The sequence below is a fragment of the Protopterus annectens genome, chromosome 11.part0 (genome assembly GCF_019279795.1).
Source record: "Protopterus annectens isolate FY-2018-M chromosome 11.part0, PAN1.0, whole genome shotgun sequence".
Classification (NCBI taxonomy): domain Eukaryota; kingdom Metazoa; phylum Chordata; order Ceratodontiformes; family Protopteridae; genus Protopterus; species Protopterus annectens.
This window is the reverse complement of record NC_056745.1, coordinates 1,322,044,803-1,322,067,285: the sequence shown is the minus strand read 5'-3', so window position 1 is coordinate 1,322,067,285 and position 22,483 is coordinate 1,322,044,803.

Genomic DNA, 22,483 nt, shown 5'->3' with positions numbered 1-22,483 from the left:
AGATTATGACTGAGATGGCCTTTTTCATTGTGTCCGTGGTTTAACTGGTTTTCACTGTGACCCAGCACATTTCAATGAATGTTATGCACCATGCTGCTCATTCTTTGTAAATTTGATTGTAGTGTTTTTATGGCATCAGTTTTCATTATTGTGGCTCATCTAGTCAGGATACAATAGACGAGACTTTGTGGGTTCTGATCAAGCAGCCTTATTATGTACAGACACATCAGGATTGAGGCTTATTAACTTAAACTTAGGTAAACTTATATACAAACTAGCTATTACACTCATACATGCTCACTCTCTGGCTGCACTCTCCAAATGGCACTGAGATCAGCACGTGCTCGGTATTTATATGCACGTTCAGTCCTTAAAATGCTTCTTAAAGATACGGCACACAGGTTCTGTTCTACATCCTCCCTCTTTGAGAAATAGGTTATACAATATTGACAACATCAGGTGACATGCAATCAGTACAAATAATTCTCTCATGCAATTATACAGAACCTAGATATATATATATATATATATATATATATATATATTTATACATACAATCAAGTCCAGGTGGCTGTGTATTTTACACTAGGTCTGGAAATACGACCAAAACGTGTGACATAAAATTTAGAATCAGATTTAGCAACTGGGACTGTATCTGCTGAATGTTCAACTGAGGAATATCAGGAACAACATCAGGAATGGAAATAGAAGTTAAGATATGTTCTGTAACAGGAACAGTGTCTGGATTGCTCAGAGATCTAGAGTCTGCATCACAGGAACAATGCTGCAGTATCAATTATGATACAGGAAGAAGTCTGTAATTTCTCCAGTACTCCATACCCTCAGATTCTACTAAGTGGGATCTCGGCTTGGTACATATACCTATTATTTGACCAATCCAGTCGAAACCTTTCGCCATTTGTATCCTCACTGTCTCTCCTTCTTTCAATGGTTGAAGAAATCTGCACGATTTATCATAGCTGGACTTCTGGAAAGAATGCTTTATGAATAATTGGGCTCTAATGGTTCTGTTGTTCTTAGCTTTAGGATTCAACAAACTGGAACTAATAGGCAATGTTGTTCTGGTTTTCTTGGCTAGAAGTCTCTGAGCAGGTGAGTCAAGTATATCATCAGGGGGTATGTTTATGAGACTGAGTAAATTCAAAAAGACATCGATATTGTCATGCATGTTCAGCTAGTCCATTTGACTGTGGATATTCTGGACTACTAGTAATATGTACGAAGTCCCATTCTTTTGCAAATTTCTGAAACAACTGACTAATAAATTGAGTATCATTGTCAGAAACAACTTTGTGTTGACTATCATGAACTGAAAAATTATGTTTCAACTTAGTGATAACAGTAGTGGACATTAGGGTGGGTAGTAAATCGATCTCAAACTAGTTCGAATAAGAGTCTACCAATACTAAGTAATGCTAATTGTTCCACTCGAATATATCAGTGGCTACTGTTGACCAAGGTAGTTCAGGAACTTGACTTAGCTGAAATGGTTCTCTTTGCAAATGTGGTTTAGTACTTATTGCATAATGAACAAGAAGAAAGTAATTTATCAATGGCTTTTACTAGAGAAGGTCAAAATACTAGCTCTCTCACCCTTCTTTTGGTAGATTCGGAACCTGAGTGAATATGATGCAAAATCTGGATATATTCATGTTGTAAGGAAGCAGGAACAACACTAGGACCTTTGAAAATAATGCCATCTTCAATCAACATCTCATCTCTGTAAGGAAAATAAGTTTGCACATCTGGTGGTACACTAGGTTGCTTTGATGGCCATCCAGCATTAATATAGTGGTTGAGATTTTGCAAAATTGGATCAGTCTTTGTATGATTTCACAGCTCATCAAGTCTCATGGTAGAAAAATGATGCACTTCCATTTCATCAAAATCAAAATTCTCTGCATTAAGATGCTCTGTTGTATTTCTGGGTGATCTGGATAAGTTATTAGCCAGATAAAGAGGTTTACCTTTCGTACACAGCAATTAGAAGTTGTATTTTTGCAGTTTGAGCATCATTCTTTGTAATATCACTGGAGCTGAATGCATAGGCTTCTTTAGAATAGTAACTAGAGGTTAGTGATTGGTTTCAATCTGAATAGCTCAACCATAGATATAATCATGAAATTTTGAACATGCAAATACTATTGCTAAAACTTCTTTCTTGATCTGAGCATATTGCATTTCAAGTTTGGGTAAGGGATCTAGATGCATAGGCTACTGGTCTACCTTCTTGAAGGATAACTGCACCAAGACCAAATTATGAAGAATCACAGGAAATAATTGCTGGTTTATTGGCATCATAGTATTTTAATGTAGGTGGGGTGGCAATTTCACAGTTAAGGTCTTCAAATGCTCTCTGGTGCTGGTCTAACCAAGACCATGTAACATTTTTGTGTGTCACCTCTCTCAAAGGTGCTGTCAACTCACTGACTTCTGGTATAAACTTGCCTAAATAGTTGACCATGCCAAGAAAATGCTGTAGAGCTTGAACATTATCAGGTGCTGGCATCTCAAGAATAGCCAAACCGTGTACAATCAGCTGTGTGTAGAACACATGTATGTGTGCTGATCAGCTCCATAGTGATTGTCTCTACAACCATACAGATATGGATACTCAGACAAAGAGGTGTACAGTTATGTTGGTCAATGGATGCACCACCTCTGTGCAAGAGTATAACAGTTGCCTTTGCCCACTCACCTGGTGGGCAGCCAGTAGTCCCTGCATGATTGCAAGGGTGTCCTGATGGTGTTAGTAATACTTGTCAGATCACATGTGGGATGCAGCCTGGAATGTTGGCATGTGCGATAGATGCTGTGTATCCTCCAATAAGAGGCCAGTTATGAATTGCTCTGTAAATATGGAAATTATGGGACAGGTTGTAGGAATGTCATGTGACACATGTGGTGTGGACAAGGGAGTGTAGTTGATGCAGACAGTGTGGGTGTGCAGGTCAGATATGAGTCCAGACCTAGCATATGTGGCATCATGATGTATGAGGTCACCGACAATCTGGGCCTGTCCTTTGAGGTCACAAATGTAAGTACACTGTGCGTTGTGGTTCTGCTTTGTGTGGGTGGCAACCTTTGTCACTTACTGTGTTTACTCAACATCACAACAACACTATGTGCTTCTTTTAGCTGAGGAGGTAGTACCTCCATGTAAGGGGGCACCCTCATCCCAACTGTCGCACAGCACTATCCACCTGTTACTGTACAGCCTGCTAATGTCAGTTGTCCACCAGCCAGGTTTGATGAGCCATGATGAGTATGTGTCTCTTTTGTCACGTACAGCTGAGTTCATGCTGTTGTAATGCTGTTAGCATAATGCATGGGTGTAGAGCTCTACATACTTTCCTGTTCCATCTGAAGGAGGGGGGTGCAGCCATGCTATGTCCACCATCCCACAGGAGGTAATAAATGACTGTCTTGGCATATATGTCTGTATTGTCTGCAAGGGGGGATTACATGCTGGTAGTTCTAAGGAGCTTGATCTGTAGCCAAATCCCACCAGGGAGGAACTCACATTGGGGGGCTGTACTGGTCACCCATACCGGTAAACACATTATGCACTATGTTGGTTCCCCCTGTAGGGTGTCACTGCACTGCTGCAGGGCATTGTAGATGAGGACCTGGACCATCCTTTGGGCAAGTGAGCCGCAGCATGACTAAGCAACACAGTGTGTACATATTATACTTCCTTAATGTGTTTGTCTGTGCTCTGTATAGACACCTTGAATGAGTGTCTTCCTGCAACAAGCTAGAAGTAACTGCAACACTTACTTGCATAGAGAGCAACTATCAGGTGGTGACAAGCAGTGTCCCCAGAGCTCTGAGTCATGCCACCTGAAATGCCATGATAGCAGTTAGCATGGATAAGAGCACTAACACTGTCATACACCTAGTGACACTGGACCAAACACTGTTACATTTGCTCAAGGTCAGATCATGCCTGCTGGCTGTAACCGGCAGAGCCCATTGAGTGTTACACTATGCAATGCATGTCGGACACATATGTCTCACTCCACCAACCATGGCCTGACAAGGTGTATGACAATATTAGGCCAGCAGGCCTTGCTGGAAACTGTGTATGTCATGTACGAAGTGTTATGTCTATTGGCAGATAGGTAATTGTCTGAAAGTCATACTCTGGGAAGACAGCAGTGGGAGACCTGTGCTGCAATGATGCCAGTCACCAGTGGGGTTCACCATCCTCCATTATTGGCATACCCCATCTACCTGTTCCCTCTTTGCAGTCACAGCTAGTGCCAGTGACCTCTGACTGAGTACATTAGAATGCGATTTTGACAGCTCCCAATATGCAGACTGCCACACAGAACCAACATGTCTCCAGGATGGCCTAAGACACAGTCAGTTGTACTTTGAGCGACTGACAAAAACTAACTGTTAAGAACTGCACAATACTGTCTTATGGGACCTCATCCACCCCTGAAAAATATTGTAGTGTCATATAGTTGAGCCTTTACACATGGAGTTATGGATACAGAGAGTAATGCAGCCTTTGACTCTCGCTGGTCAGTAAGATGTAGGGATGCATTTAGTGTTGTACACCCTAGACTGACAGGTTTGGGATGAAAATCCTAGACTGTCACTGCTATACTGAATGTAGCAGTCATCACAGCTATCATTGTGTGCAATGGAACCCTTGCTATGCAGAGCATGACAATCATAACTGGTGTTGGGGAAATTGTCTATACTGGACACATGATATTTGTTGATGGGTTATTGCCATTGCCACAGCCTGTAGATGTGTGAGTTCCCAAAACCCTGGTGACACTTATCAAGGGTAGCAGACCTGTTCACAGATTAGGGATGCATGAGTACGCTGAATGCTGCCATTGTCCATGTTAGCCTGTTATACACATATGAACCTATGGAGCCATGCACTTATAGTGCTGCATCTTGCTACATACATATTTCTGCTGTGCTGACATGCCATCCTGTGCTGCTTCATTGCTGGTGTGTATCCACAGATTATCCCAACAGACCCTTGAAACAGTCCATGACACACCTGTCATCATATACGTATACAGCCATTACAATATCATACAACATAAAGTACACAAAAGTATGTGGCGTACTTGTGACAAATGCCAGTATACAGCATCTGTCATTAACCACTACATGAGGCATGGCAAAACAACACTGCATTACAAATGTACATGTTAACTAATATAGTCACCCTGTGCATCAGACACATAGCTTCATTATCACATGCACAGGGTGTTGTGTGGGGGTGTGGGAGACCTAGGCTGACCCAAACGGTTGACAGCATGTATGGGAATCAGAAAGGGAAGCAGGTAAGTTGGACCATGGAAAGGTACCATGTGTGTGTTTTTAGGTGACCTGCATTTGATAGTATCGTGTGAGTGTGTGCGTGTACACAGTCGATCTCAGTGCTAGCCCTACATGTATACATGGTAGAGTTTACAGTTAACTGTCTCCAGCACTGAACATGGGAACTGGCTCTGCTAGGAGTTGCACTGGCACCTCCATGCCCAAGCTCAGAAGCGGTACTAGTACCTGATGATGACTGTGGTCTGCTGGGAGTGTGTCCCCCACAGTAATGCCCAGGACCACAAGCACATGGCCTGCTACATTATGGTGAGGACAGCACACTCCCCTCTGTAGAGCTGGATGTACTGCCACTACAGAAGCGTGATTGTGCATGGCCACATGGACTCTCAGCAGATGGGGTTGCTGAACTACATCCATGAGTCTCCAACCACATGTTCCAACACAGAGAAATACTGTCTCAGCCCACCTTCTGTCCACTGCATCAGTCAACCATTCCAGGGTGTCCCCAATGAGGTGGATGCAGTCACAGATGTCAGACAGTGCTGCATCCATAACCCTAAGCATACATCTGGTGTTCCATTCAGAATGTGCCTGTGCCTCCATGATGGCCCAAAACATGTGCCAAGTGACCTGTGATGTAACACCTGCAACAGGTGGTGGATGAACAACAGGCCTCCTACAAGCACCCCTGTCAATCCACCTGTATGGGATCTTGCTGGGTCTCTGGCTATGGCCAGTGTCTACACCTACTGGTAGTATGGTTGCCACACTTTCCTGTTTAATGTCCTCACTCTCTGACTATCCAATATCTGTGGCCTCTAAGGACAGGGTATGTGTGGGCATACTGACTGTGTGCAGTGACAATGGAGGCAGAAGAGGGGATGTCTACCTTTGGGACAGATTTAGCTCCCAACACCCCCACCTCTGCCTCACTGTGGCCACCATCATCATCAGAGTCTGAAGAGACACTGATATGAATACTTGCACTATTGTATCCAAAAAATTTACCAGTACTCATAATAACAAAGACCCACAACTGGATTCATGGTCAAATTTGTCCTCAACGCTTTTGTCCAAAATAGACTTCCTCAGAACAAAATACACATTCAACTCATGACCTTTTTAACAATCACTTCAAGTAAATCAAGTAAAACATGACCAGTACAATTTACCTTTTAATTAAGCAATATGACAGTATACTTGATAAATTGACACATAAAAACCCAGTACACCTATCTTAATAAATATATTAAAATACACATTTCATTGTCTAATTTAATGTCCTTTCGACCTTTTGTGTTTGAAAAGGCATTTTAAAGTAAATGCCTCATTTAAACCAGGAGGTTTATCTTTTCTTAACTGTCACTGCCAAAGTGTTTCTATTTGTTCAACTACACTCCTGTGATTACCCCCTCCAAGAATCTTATGTGCCTGTTCCAGAATGGAAAATAAAAACATTCTACCCTGTTTTCACATGACATTATGTTTAAATAGGGCATTATTCTGGCACTTAACTTTAACAGAATATAATTTTTCCTTAACAAAACAGTGTCATGCTTACCAAGAGCAGGACCATGGCCTTGGCCACTACCTTATGGACCTGTGAAGAAATGAGGGTGAGGTAATGTCTGTACCAATGCATGTTGCAGCACAACAAGGTAATACATCCATATGTCTCACATTTACAGTACCTACTGTGTTACTTGTTGTATTGGTCAGATAACCCCCCCCCCCAAACACTTAAGACCTGACACCCACATAAAAGTATGTACAGCCTGACATGTTGACTGTTAGAGTATTACAATGCTGATCACAATAAGCCTACCTGCATGCTCCTCTGTCATGGACACTATGGCACCCACTTCCATGATGTATGGTGTGATGCCTGGGGGATGTCATGTGTGCCTAGGTTCACCAGGAATTCCTTAGTGGCTTTGAATGGTTGTTCTGCTGCAGGCCCTCTACCAGTGATGGCATGATCCCTTGCTACATCTGCTTCCCTTCATCATGCAGCACTGATAATGTCCATTGCATGGTGTCTAACCTGCTCATATATCCTGCCCTGATGGCCCGTGCCATTCATATCATGGACAATGTCTACCCACAATGCAACCCACTGTTCCCTGTTTTGCCTCTCCTTGGACAGTTGGATGTGATGATGTTGCCTTACTCGTTTAAGTATAATTTCATTTTCCACATCAGATGAGGGTGTATGGCATCTATGATACATGATTCCTGAAAGATGAAAAAAAAGGGACTGCATTACAGGATCACATACATGGACGTACACTATGTAGAGATACAGCAAGGACAACATGGCTGGCACTATCCACTGCTTGCTCACACATGTCATACTCCACAGTGTTCAAACATACTAAGTGTGTGGATACAACTGAGATACTAGCAATAGTCAGGTATTCCCATGTATGCCATTACAGATACTGCTTTATGATCATACAGCCAACACTCACGTCTACTGTGGTGTGTCCCCTACGAGCAACCTCTCCCCCTCCCATAATATGTCATAGGAACAGTGACACACAATTAGCAGTGTGCTATTACAACCACTATAAAGGGATAGTCCAATGAGACCAGTGTGCCACAATGACAACAGACAATGCACCCTTTATGTATAGTACATCCTGAGTAGATGTAAGACAGCAGGAGATCAGTGACATGTCATTATTATGGGTCTACAACAGGCTTAATGCTGTATTCCCTAGTCCCTGTATGTCTATTCACTCATCTGCTTCCTGTTGTACACAAAATCAGTTACATACCTGATGGAGTGCAGTAATCCTCTGTTGATATGTGGTGTAAAGTTTTCACAAAGGCGTGCTCTGCATGAGAAAATCTCATACAGACTGGTTCCTCATAGCCAACTCCTTGCCTTTTAAACATGCATCTCATCAGCAGGTGATTGTCTCTAAACCAGTCTGTGGGTCTGAAATGCTATTTGCAGCTAACATAGGTGATTTGCATTATCATTAGCCAATGACATTCAACCTCTGTACAATATATAAGGCCTTCATGTAGGTTAGGGCCCCTTTCTGATATGTTGTGCTGGAAATTACTGAGGTGAGGAGACTACATCGTCACAGAGGGTAGATCTGTAGCAGAGACCTTACCATAGAGATGTGAGTGCTACAGGCTGCTGGTATTGGTACAGAGGCAGAGAGTGTAAACACTTTGGAAGACAACAACCTGCAGGAGTAACTGTCAGAGCTGTGTCAGCCTTGTTGTAAAGGCAGAGCTAGAGTGAGGCTACCCTTTCCATGCAAAATAATGCATGTGTTTAAGGTAAGTATGTTAGGCAACAGTATCACTAACAGAGTACTAGGCAATATGTTTGGTGTGTCCTTGGGTAAGATGAGGTATAAATATAAGAATATGTCTACCATCTGGGCAACTTACAGACCATGCGTTACAGTCTGGTAGCAATTTGCAGTGTATGAGGGCAGGCCTTTTTGCAAGCAAGGACTTCCAATGTGTATGTTAGCTGTGCAGCTGTGATCATCTGCACAGTGAATTTGGAAGGATTGTGTGGTGCACTCTAAGATTTGTGGCTCTCATTTGCAGTAACTGCACTGACATTCTGTGTAAATGCATATTAATGCATGACATGACACTTTATGCACATATAAGTTTTGTTATAGGGGTACGTGAAGTGTGTAGGTCTGTGACCTCCATCAGTGAAAAGCAGGCATGTCATTTGAAATGCATTGTGTGGATAAAGAGTGCATGACTCAGTCATTGCTGCCTTCACAATACTGTAAATTCACTTCTACACACCACTGGATTTGAACCCAGGACTGTGTGTGGCAAAATGTATCATTTACAAGCCAATTAATAGATTGAGCTACCGAGTCACTGCTGCAGTAGGTGTATTTGCAAGATATATGTGCACAGATACAGGCTGTGACATACATTTTCTACATCCATCATTATGTGCGTGGCTTTATATGGATGTACGTGTGCACCAGGGTCCCAGTTGAACATGTATTTTGCCATTAATGCCTTGCAGGTGTCTTTCTACATGTTGCTGCTGAAGGGCACATTTACCTGCTATCACAGGCCTCACTTACATCCATTGTTCTGTCTTTGGCTTTCTAGTGATGTACTATTGCACCATAGTCTAAGATACACTCCCATTTTTAATATTTTTACTTTAATTATATTTTAATCAAGTTTGCACAGTATGGCGCGCAGCTCCACTGAAATATGCTTAATGACTGTAGCTGGCAATTACTATGTTTTCTTTACACCACCTGCTTTAAGTAAGAGTTGTGTGGTGTGGCAGGTTAATGCAATGATCCACAGGTGCAATGGTCTTGGGTTCGAAATATGGGACTGGTGTTTATTTTGTAAGTGTGTATTACAAGTTTAAAAACACTTATTGTAAATATAGCTCTGAGCTTAGCAAAGCTGTATGACATGGCGCACCATGCAGTTATGTGCTAAAAAATATAAAGAAAAGAAAAAATGGAGAGATAAGAAAGTGGTGAAATGAGGTGCAAGAAGGGGGAAAACATAGTGAAAGGCAGGTAGGGATGTGCAGGAAGGGTGTAGGAAAGAACCATAGCTATCCATTTGTTGTACAGCAACAAATGTGCACTTTGACAGAATTTGTACATGACTTTGAACTCTCAAGCTCAGAAAGAGGAGTGAGGACAACATAACTGTGTTGTCAGGCCAATTGGACCAAATTATATGTGTCCAGTGGATAAGTGTGCAAAATGGAGAGCTATGTATGGGACAATTTGTTTTGGGGGGGCAGGTGTCCATTTTTTTTAAGGTGAGAGTGGAATGTTGGGGAAGGGACATAGATAAATGTGGGTGTGGTAAGTTGGGTAGGTGAGGATGTATTTGCAGACAGACAAGACAGCAGACAGGGGCAGTGTGTGACACATGAAGGGGGTGAATACCTTGGATGGGGAGGGAGTTGTGGAATCCAAGTCCCATGTGCCTCCACATGGCAGCAGCACTCACATCCCCACCTATAGGACTGTTGGTACTGGTCTTTCACTGCCCAAGGGTGGCAGTGCTGGATTCTGGGCACCAGGGTAAGGCTGCCCTACCAGGTTGGCCAGCATGCCCTCAATATGGTGAAGGCAGCGGTCAAACCCATGGTTGACTATCCTGTCCACCAAGGCCGGCAGCTCATCCCATGTAACAACACCCCCTCCAGCACCGCTCTCAGAGGGTGGCTGGGCCCTGTGCCATGGGGTGGTACTACCTGATGCTGCAGGTAGTACAGGGCCAACAGACAGGGCACCTTCAGTCTGGATCCCAGATATGCTGGGACCTGGTGCCACAGCTGGTTGAGGCAATGTAGGGGGAATCAGCCGGAACTGGCCTACCTTGACGTGCTTTGGTGAATGCGGTATAGCAATAAGTTAAGGTTATTAATAACCAAACCATTGTTAGTATTACCAGAATGGAACATCATTTTAATTCATACAAATGGATATTAATGTAAAGTATGTGCAACACAACAGTAAATAACATAACAGTAAATATAGTAACAGCATGCCAGTAAGATGTAAACCATAACAGCAACAAAATAGTTTAACAAAGTATGTTAATAGTGAATCATAATAATGCATAACAATATTACTTCACATTTTGCAAAAATATAGTTAGTTTAACAACATATGCTAATATTAAATCATAAAAATAACAGTAATAAATAAATTAAGATAAGGGGTGGGGGGAGAGAGAGAAACAATCCATTACTGACAATGCAGGCTATATCCCTGAAAACACTGCTGCTAAATACTCTACAGGCATGTAGTGTCAGTTCTGAGTACAGTGACTACAATTCTCCTCCAGCTGATGTTGCATGTACATACCTCTCAAGCTGTTAGCATGGGTCAGTATGGGCCAGGCAATAACAAATGCAGGTACACTACTACACAGAACACTTTAACATAATGTGGACTTCTATAACTACCAAGGTGTTCTGTAAGCAGATTTGGTAATGCATTGCATTCCAGGTAATAATTTTTCTGGTAATCCTGTGACAGTCAAATTAGGCACTTTTAATTACATTACGTGAAATTGTGATGCTTGAGAGGCATGTTTGTATACAGTACATAATCTAGACATCCATCATGCCTTAGATGGCAGGCATGGGAATTGAACCTACTAGCTGTGACTGCAGGATACATCTACAAAAAAACGAACTTTATTTGTATTGCTGATAACTCTCTGTGAAATGTTAACACAATCATATATGCTCATAACATCGGCTACCTCAACCATATACCATATACCATTTGCTCCTGGAGTAGGAGAAAAAGAGAGCATTATGAGACTGAATTTGTTTTGTATTCTAGAACTATTACAGTACTATACTTGATTCCAGTGACAGTAGAACACACATGCATTGCATACAGCCGTACTGCATATATTGAAACAATTCTCTTTAGGAATCAACTATGCTGCGTAACATTTTATTGGTATTGCTAAGTGTCTGTGAAATGTAACTACAATCATATCTGTTCATAACATAGGCTACCTCACCCATATACATTTTTTTCCTGGAGTGGGAGAAAAAGACAGCATTATATGACTGAATTTGTTTTGCATTCCAGAACTATTACAGTGGTATACTTGACTGCAGTGACAGTAGAACACATATGCATGGAATATGGCCATAATTCATTTATTAAAACAGATTTATATAGGAATTAGCAATGCTGCTTAACACTTTATTGGTATTGCTGATACGTCTGTGAAGTCCACGCAATATCTGCCCATAGACTGGGCTACCTCAACCATATACCTTTATTACCTGAAGTAGGAGGAACAGAGAACATTATGTGACCTATATTGGCCTGAAGACAGCAGTGGACCACACTATGAGTTAAGCAATACAGTTTGCAGACCATTGCTTTTGCATTATACAGCTATTACAGTGTTACACTTGACTGCAGCAACCTTACCATACACAAGTAAAGTATACAGCTCTACTGTAATGGTTATGGCAACACAATCCTGCTGTACACCATTTTGCTTGCTGTTACTGGCACTGTTTATTGTTTATTGCAATACAGTTGTTATTGTCCATTTACTGCATTACATCTCTACTTGCCCATTTATTGCACTGCAGTTCTACTTGCCAATTTATTGTACTACAGTTTTTATGATGTATACTTTATTGCAGTAAATGCTTTACTCTTTCTTTTATGGTGTATACTTTATTGCAGTAAATGCTTTACTCTTTCTTGCTTATTGCACTATAGTTAACATAATAAATCCATACATACCACACTCATGGTGCAACCTGTCTAGGTGCCCAGCATGGGACTCGAGATTGTGAGTCCTCTGAGCTGCAGCTGTTGGGAGAGAACCACACCATTATGCATACCAGTTTTTCAGACATTCAGCTTGCATATTGTAAAGCAGAGGAAAAATGACTTGCATATTTGTGGGGCATTCCCTGCTCTAGTTTCTTGGACCCAGGTGTCCAAGGTTCCCCTCTTTCTCCTCTTCAGGTCATCATAATGGTGACAAAACTGCTCACCTGTGTGGGTGATACTAGTAACACTGGTGAGTTTCCTGGTCAACTGGTCCCAGGCTTCCACCTTACACTCTGAGCTGTGAAAACCACTCTGCAGCAGCTTGGGTTCATGATTTTTAACCAAAAGCCAACAAAGACCCTGGACTCCTGAACACCCCATGTCTTTGCTCAAAAGTGTGCACCTTCACCCGGGCCACCTACCATATCTATAGTAGATAAGACTTCAAGGAATGATGCAGAATTCACACCTATTGCACTTAATATAGGTTGTTTTCCCACCCCTACATGTCATTGAGCAACATTCTAAAAAGCACCACGTTGTTTAGCAGCAGGCAAATCAGCTAAGTGCAACTAAGTAGTGGGAAAACTCACACAACTGGGGGTTTAGCTCAGCTTAACACTACACAAACAAAAGTAGCCATTAGCATGTTTAAACAGTGCTCAGCCCAGTGCAGCAGTGCCATAGTTCACAAAATTGTCTTTAAAATTAAAAATATATAATAAATGAATTTATAGATATCTTACGAAAACTGCTATACCTTTAAATATACTACTGGGCTAGCTGTTAGCACTACTAACCACCGCAGAGCATTTAAATAAGCCCAGACATAGCTAATTAATTACATCCGGTTTCTATTTTTAGATGTCTTGCAACTGTCAGCTCTGTATGTATGTATGAGTGCCATTCAGCTCTGTGGCCCTCTGTGCCACACCACGCAAACAGCAATTAAAAAAATACATAAAAAGTATATGTAAAATTACAAAAATATGTAATTATGATAATTAATGACATCAAGTTTCTATTTTTAGATGTCTGGCAGGTGTCAGCTGTCTATATGTGAACACAGCTTGGCATTGCTGCACTCTACGCCGTACAATGCAAACATACAAAAAAATGAAAAAAAAATATTCAAAATTAAATATTACACATTTGACCCAATTCCCATTGTTTCAACAATAGCGGGAAGCAGTACAAGCCATCCATGACTACGGTTAGCATCTACACGTATCCTTATGCCAATTCAATAACCCTGTTTCTATGCTTTCTCTCAGCAGCGCACCATCATTAATATGCATGGCACACTGCCAAGGGGGAACCATGGTCATGTACATGGATACATTCCATGTAGGCTGTACACGGAGCCTACATGGATTTTCTTAAATCCCAGGGATTGTCTTTGCATAACAGCATCATAGTGTTCTTCCACATTATTTCTGTATCCTGCTGCTTTCTTCCCACACTTATGCAATACATCAATGCTTTGAAAAGCGAGCAATGGAGAAAGGAAGATCTCAGCTGCTTCTTTTTCTTTTAAGAAAAAAGTTTAAAATTTTGACAGTTTAGAGGTGTGAAAGAGACAGTGCAGAAATACAAGGGAAATCATACTTTTCTTTAGTTTTGCATAATAAATCTGACTTTCCTTGTATTTTCTCTGCCCATCGTATGTACATCTCGACCTCTTAGTTCAAGAAAACTGGAAAGCCTTAGCATATAGCAAGTAGAGTTCATAAATTCAAATGCCATGGAACAGCTAGTCACTGTTCCCACGAGAGGAGAAAATATACTAGATCTCATTATCACAAACATGGGGACAAAATGCTCCACACCGGAAGTATATCCCTCATTGGTGAGATCTGATCATAAACTAATCTCACTGGAAATCCACATCCCGCCCCCACCCCAAACAAAAAAGACCACAGTGAAGAACTTCTCTAAAGCAAACTTCACACTACTCAAGACTGGTGTGGTATCCTTCAAGGCCCCTGAGACAGTGGAAACCACAACCCAAGCTGCGGAAGCCCTTACAAATGCCTTTTATGAACACCTCCAGGACTGCATGGATCAGGCAATCCCAAATAAAACCAAGACTCTTTCCACAAAGGGCAAATGTCCAGTCTGGTGGACTCCAGCCATTAACAAACTTTACAATAAGAGGAGAAAGCTATTACATGATAGAACAAAATCCATAAAAGGGAAGTCACCCCTGATCATTATTAGTAAAAAAATACGAGCACTCATAAAATCAGGCCAATTTTGAGAGAAAAATTGCCATGGATTCAAAGGACAATCATAAGGCCTTTTTCAGCTATGTTAGGAACCTGGGTGGAAACTCCCAGATATGCTCAGAATTAGTCCAAAATGATACAAAAATCACTGAACCCACAGACATTGCCAACATACTGGCAGACAGGTTCAGTGCAAACTTCACCCCTCTCCCCTAAAGGAGAGATAACTATCCCAGAAGAGTGTAACCTCCCAGACATCTCAAATGCGCAGGTGAAAGCTGCTCTCTAAAGCTAAAAACACAGCATCAATGGGACCGGATGGTGTCCCCGGCTGTGTGCTACACGAGCTAAATGAGGAATTAAACCCGCACATAAGGCAGCTGTTTAATCTCAGCCTTACCACAGGATACGTGCCCAAGGAGAGGCGAACGGCAACTGTGGTCCCACTCCACAAAGGCGGTGTCTCTACGGACCCTGGTAATTACCGCCCCATAAGCTTAACAAGTCTAGTCTGCAAAGCTATGGAGAGGATCATAATGGAGCTCATAAACAAAGATATAGGGGACTTGCAGACATTGGACCCGACCCAGTTTGGCTTCGTCAAGGGCAGATCATGCCTTTTGAACTTGGTCGACTTCTTTGAAACAGTCACCAAGGCCATTGATGAGGGAAAGGCAGTCCATACAGCCTACCTTGACCTTGCAAAGGTTTTCACACAATACCCCACTCGGGTATTGTAGAAAAACTTACCAGATTAAATGTAAACCCATATGTCACAAGATGGGTTGCAAACTGGCTTAAGGACAGAACCCACAGGGTTAGAGTTGCTGGCACTATGTCAGACTCCAAGCTGGTCACAAGTGGTGTCCCACAGGGCTCGGTCCTTGGCCCCCTATTGTTTGGCATCTACTTCTCAGAAGTACAGGCCAACATGGGAGGACTTTGGCTGACAAAGTTTGCAGACGACTGCAAACTGGGCGCCATAGTAGAAAGTGCATCGGACACGGATATCCTTCAGAAGGGACTCACGGAAACAGATAACTGGTGCCAGAGCCATGGCCTGAAGTTAAACGCCAAAAAATGTATAGTCATACCCTTTGGGAAAAACAAGGTAACCCCAAGCTACCATATAGGTGGCAATCCACTAAGCACAGAAGAGGTTATCAGGGACCTGGGAACCCAGGTTGACAGGGGGCTTTCTTTTGACACTCACGTTGCTAAAGTGGTTAGAAAGACCTTCTACATTGCCCACCTGATCATGAAGGGATTCACATCCAGATCTAGTGAGGTCATTGTTCCCCTGTACTCTTCACTTATCAGACCAATGATCGAGTACAATGCCCCATTCGGGATGTATCTCACCCGACATCTGCAGCAATTGGAGAGACCCCAAAAGTTCCTCACCAAAAGGATAAAGGGACTCCAAAATCTGTCATATGCTGCCAGATTGAAGAAACTCCAGCTCTATTCAGTTGCATACCATCTGCTCAGAGGTGACATGTGCCTGACATGCAAGGCCATGTCCAACCCAGAATTAATGGACATGCTCCACCTCAAAAAATCCAAATCCACCAAAACCACTAGAGCAAGTGACTTAAACCTTAGCACGGATATAAATAGGACGTGCTGGAGGGATAGATTTATCACTCAGAGACTCCCTATGCTGTGGAATAAAATCCCGATCCATGTGAGGCAGAGCACCTCGCTGGCTCTGTTCAAGAGAAATCTTGACCTGTGGATGGGAGATCGTAGGTTTATCCCGGGAATCATCTCTGTGTCACTGCTGCTCAGAGGCACAACAAACTAATGGGCACAGTATTTTTTCATATAAGGGGCGGCGTAAGCCACAACAATTTGGGCTAGGCTTATAAATGCCTTAGGGCAGATAGCCTAGTATAAACCTATGAACCTATATAATAATAGAAGAATGTCCAGGTGATTGGACTTTTTGGTACTTACGTATTATCGCAACCACATTTCCTGGCGGAAAAACAGCTTTTTCCGAGCCGTACCCCTGCCTGAAAATGTAATCCAGAAAGTATATCCAAGAAAAGTACAAATGTAGAAAGATGTGGTATAAAAGTCTGCTGAAAGAAATTATTACAGCATGTCTGATAGTCTTTTACCTTTACATCACATTACGTCTTTCCTGAACCTGTGTTCAGCAGAAACGGACAAACTTTGCTTGTTATGAACATAACTGGTCCTGAGTGTACTGACATGTCTGAAATTATTGTAAGAGCCAAAAGTATTTCCATATCACTGCAGCTACACAGTTTCTGTGAAAAATGCTATGTGACACTGCATTATAACTCTGACAAAAGTGGCCATGGGCAAGCATGTAATGCAAACTGTTTATGTACTGCAGCAGTGCCAAATAAAAAAAAAAAGTAGAATTTCCAAAAACCTTGACTGCTGCTAAAATGGGTCTGCTGCTGTTTTGGGAAACCAAAAAATCCACATTTTATGCACATAACTCTGCATCATACTTTTGACTGTTAACAAAACAGTTAACAACACATTGTGCAAGTATACATCCATGTGTTAAAACCGTTTTCAAACAGTGACGTGCATTCATGACATTAAAAGTTGAGTTGTGTAAACCCCAAACAAATATTTTCAGTGTTTCAGATGCCCAAAACTATAATCCACTGTTTTAAAGGGGAAAAGCTGGACTTCTTTATGGAAATGCTACATTTTGCAGAACACCCCCTTTGTTTTTCAGCACAAGTAAGGCTTGGAAAACAGCTGTTTTACCAGCTGGAAATGTGATTGTGATAATACGTAAGTACCAACTTTTTTCTACTGGTATATGCTTGATTTACAGTGGGCATGCTGGTTGGGCTGACCAATCAGCATGTATTTTTTATGTTAATGACCTGTCATTGTATAATTTACTATACACACTGTCACATAGTACAATAGAGTCCTGCTTTCTGCTGGCTAGTGTCAGTACAACACAGATCCATTGCAAGAAAATAAATTATTCTGGACAATTACATCTTTTGATAACCATGTCTCCAAAAGGGTAATGTTCACCAAAGGGTTACATCAGTAACATTCAGTATTTTTGTTAAGACAGCAATGTAGTTTAATAGCCCTAATTTATGAAAAGTGAAGCAAGAGATTTTTGATTGTAAAAAGAATGACATTTGAGAGAATTTATAAGAAATAATTTCTGGGAAGAAGATTAATTAATGTAAGGTGAGCCCATGGAAAGTAAACTCAGTAATTTAATGCTTTGCAATTCTCCAGAGGTATTCAGTAAAATTCAGTAAAACTGTCAAGTGATTAAACTATGTACGCTTAAAAGAAGGCACTCCCAGCATTCCTTAAAGAGAGGAACAAATGGATATTTAATTAATGCTTTTGGCGCAGAGTAGTTTATGAATCCATGGACCATTTTATTTTGATTTACTAACTCCCTCAGGAAGAGCGATTTAATCATTTTGTGGTATGTATATAAATTCCACTAAGAAAAGTTTTCTGTTTAGCTGAATGATGTGTGCCTTCTGAAAACTCAAATGTTACAGTACAGCCGGAAGTAAAATAAGCTGATTTTTTATTATTTTAAACAGTATAGAAATGCATCAAGTATTACCATGTATAATTTAATGATCAAAGAAAATTACTTGGGATGCATTAAAGAAATTGCCTTTTGAATATGTCACTTACTCCTTCAGAGAGGCTCCCCATTAGGGACTGACATTGATGTATCATGCAGTTCCTCTGGACTCTTGAAACAGCCCAAAGTAAAGAAGGTATCCCAGTGTCACTTTTGCTGTAAAGTAAGACAAGTATCAATGTAACAAGTCTACAAGTTCACAAAGTGAACACAGTTTTATTGTAAAGTCAAGCAAAAGGTAGTGTTGTAGATTGTACTCATATAAAACAAGTCCACCAAATAAAATAACTTTCTGTAATGGCAATCAATGGAAAAACATAGAAAAAACGTCTTTCGTTTAAAATTTCAGAGTCTCATAAACAAAGTCATACAGTCTATCACGTAAAGTCTAGAATTTCTCTTCATACAATCTATCATGTAAAGTCTAGAAATTCTCTTCTGGGCAGAAATTAATGTCTACACCATATAGGTGCTTCCAGTCTCTATGGATTCCTCTGTAAGAAAATGTCCAGGTTTCCTGAGGTGTCATACTGGTTCTTTATATTGCAGCACACTGCTCAAAACTGACATGTCAGACACACAATCCTCGTTGAAAAGGCTAACTTCTCTCTAAAATGGTAAGACTATATCCCTCTTCTTACACATCACTTAACTGCATAATTGTTTCTATTAAATGAAACCATGCAGTAATCCTTTCTGCCTAATAAACAGTGGCACCTGACTGTTTAAAACAACAGTTCTATTTACAACATCTATAGATATTTGTATAACTTTAAAACAGCACTTCTATCTGCAATATTTCTATGGAATATTTACATCACTTTGAGACACTACTCTGGTGAAGAGGAATACCACAGTGTATTATATATATTGCAGCATTTCTTCATGTCAAAGATTAAGCATTTTGATAGGTAGCAAGAGGCGTCACTACTCAATGAAATATTAGTAGGTTGAATTATGATATAGCTAACTCATGTTTAGCTGGTTATAGCATAGGATTGATGTTCACCTTTTGCAGCAGTTGTATGACCATGGAGTTTATATATATAAGTAAGGGGATGAGGGGACAGAGCACCCAAGAGTTCATGCATAAATCATTGAATGTGTGATATATGTTTGCATGCGTCTATGTGTGTGTGTGTGTGTGTGTGTGTGTGTATGTGTGTGTGTGTGTGTGTGTGTGTGTGTGTGTGTGTGTGTGTGTGTGTGTGTGTGTGTGTGTGTGTGTGTGTGTGTGTGCTGTGTGCCTGTATGTGTTTTTTGTTTGTGGTATGTACATTGTGTTGTATATAAATGTGAATGTTTAGCTGAGTTTAGTTTTTGCTTAGTGATGACAAAAGGATAGCCCTGCATTCCTTATGTGATCAGTAGTGATTCATGTCTTAGGTCTTTCAATGGGTTGTATGGTCAATTTTGTTTTTGGCATAGTGAACATTACTGGCAAAATAGTAGGCTGGTAAATTGGTAATTCTGACTATAGTCATGTTTGTATGTGTGTGTGTATGTGTGTGTGTGTGTGTGTGTGTGTGTGTGTGTGTGTGTGTGTGTGTGTCCATCTGTCTGTCAATCTATCTGTTTATGTGTTGGAACCCTTAATTTAGTCAACATATTCTTAGCTGGCACAATTTGGATGATTAAATAGATTCTCAACAGGTTTGTGAGGTTGACAATTCCCATGTTGGGGAATATGCCTCTTCTCTAGGGATTGTCCAATCATGGAGTTAATACATGCAATTTGCAAGAGGTGTGGGGGCTCAGCCCCACCAATGGAGTTCACAAGACTTTACCCCTGTCAGAAACAATGTTTTTGACTTTTTTTTTGTGGATTTCATTGCACGCTCCAAGACTATTCCTCAATGCATGCTTAGTGACATGTTGACATTTGCATTGTCAACGTTTTATTGTCAATATTAGTTACATTAATAGTTGGGTATTTTGATAATGTTATACACACATTTATATATATATATATATATATATATATATATATATATATATATATATATATATATATACATATATATATATATATATATATATATATATATATATATATATCGGGTCCATATAACGTAGTCGAAGTATGACAACTTCGAACATGATATAGTCGAAACCATAAGTTCAAAGCTGTCATACTTTGATTTAAAAAATAAATAAATAAAAACAAAAAGAATGCACCTGAGGGTTGTAAGCAGGGGGGCAAGCCCCCCTGCACCCTCCACACCCGCTGATCTTTAAATATACCAACTCCGAGGTCATGCTACAGTGCAGGAAAGGAAATTTTCCCTTTACTGCACTGTAGGGTGACCTCAGATTTGGCATATTTAAAGAGCAGGGGGTGTGGGGGGTGCAGTGGGGGGCTTGCCTCCCTGCATACAAACTTTTATTTTGTTATCCCTTTTTTTAGTTTTTTTTACACATAGTCGAAGTTCTGTAACTTCGGACATATGTGTTTGTACAAGTTATGAAACATCAACTATGTGATATAGACCCAAATATGTATATACATATATATATATATATATATATATATATATATATATATATATATATGTATATATACATATATATATATATATATATATATATATATATATATATATATATATATATATATATATATATATATATATATATATATTTATATATATTTATATGTTCCAAACACACACACTGCTAGGTGTATAAATGAAGTATTCGACCAAAAAACAAAGATAAGTATTCCACAAAAAAGGCCAATACTTCAACAATAGGCAAATGAATCTCAACGCCAGTCCATCCAGTTTAAAACAAACTTTAATCTTCCATTGAGCTCAGTTAAACAAGGTAAGTGCTTTCATGGTTGTATCACACCACTTCATCAGACCATAAATGCATTGAATTTTGGTCCCTTATAAATATACTCAACAATCAAATGCAATAAATTTGTACCAATTATTCTGTTTAGAATTAAAGCCATACACACTCTTATTGAAATTTTTGATACATCTTTAAACTATGTGTTTAACATCTATCTTAGAATATTATAAAAGCATAAAAACATGAACATAAAAAAAATATAAATATATATATATATATATATCACTTTATTATTTACTATTCTCACAAAATAAATTTATTTAAAAAGAGCCCTATTTTTTAAAATAGGCTTCATTGGTATCCGTTCATTGAGGCCTTTGCCTCTGTCGGCCCTTAATCTAACTATCCATCTAGTTTCTGAGGTTTCCATTTTATTTATCAAATCACCCCCTCTTTCATTTGATAAAACCTGTTCCATGATTTGAAACTTAAATGTGTCTGCCCATATTCAACTACATGTTTTGCTAGGGCATTCGTCAGCGTGCCCTTCCTTATATGTAACAAGTGCTCACGGATACGGCAGGTATATTCCACTACCACTTCTCAACACAAATGTTCGTTTGTTGCAACACCTATGGGTGTTTGCTGACGATTATACTTGATAAATTATATCCACATGTAAAAGCTCAGCAAAGCACTCAGCTGAACAGCCATAAAATGAGCATTTCAGATATATTATCTTCCCAAGCACAACGTATATAGTCAGCTCTACTTGAATAACGGCATATGTAGTTCACATCCATTACCATAGACGACAACTGCATTCATTAAAAATCATCAAATATTTATTCACATCAAACAATAACTTAAAAACAAAAATAAAAAACAAAACAGAACAAAGGATAAGCGCTTTCGGGTCTCCTCAATGACCTTCATTAGATCCATGTGTACTGTGCAGTTGATGCCTGTTTAAAAATTACTCTCTACCAATAGAGTGTTAGATGGCAGATGATGTCACATCACACACATCTTCTCAAACCACGCCTCTTGAGTGCTGGTTTCATGGGAAATGTAGTGTTCAGTCCCGGTCTTCTGTGGGCTTGTAATCTTCCAATCCAAAACATTTCTTCCTGCTCCAATCTGTTATTCTGTCACCTCCCCTTTCCGAGGTGAAAACAATTCTAAGCACT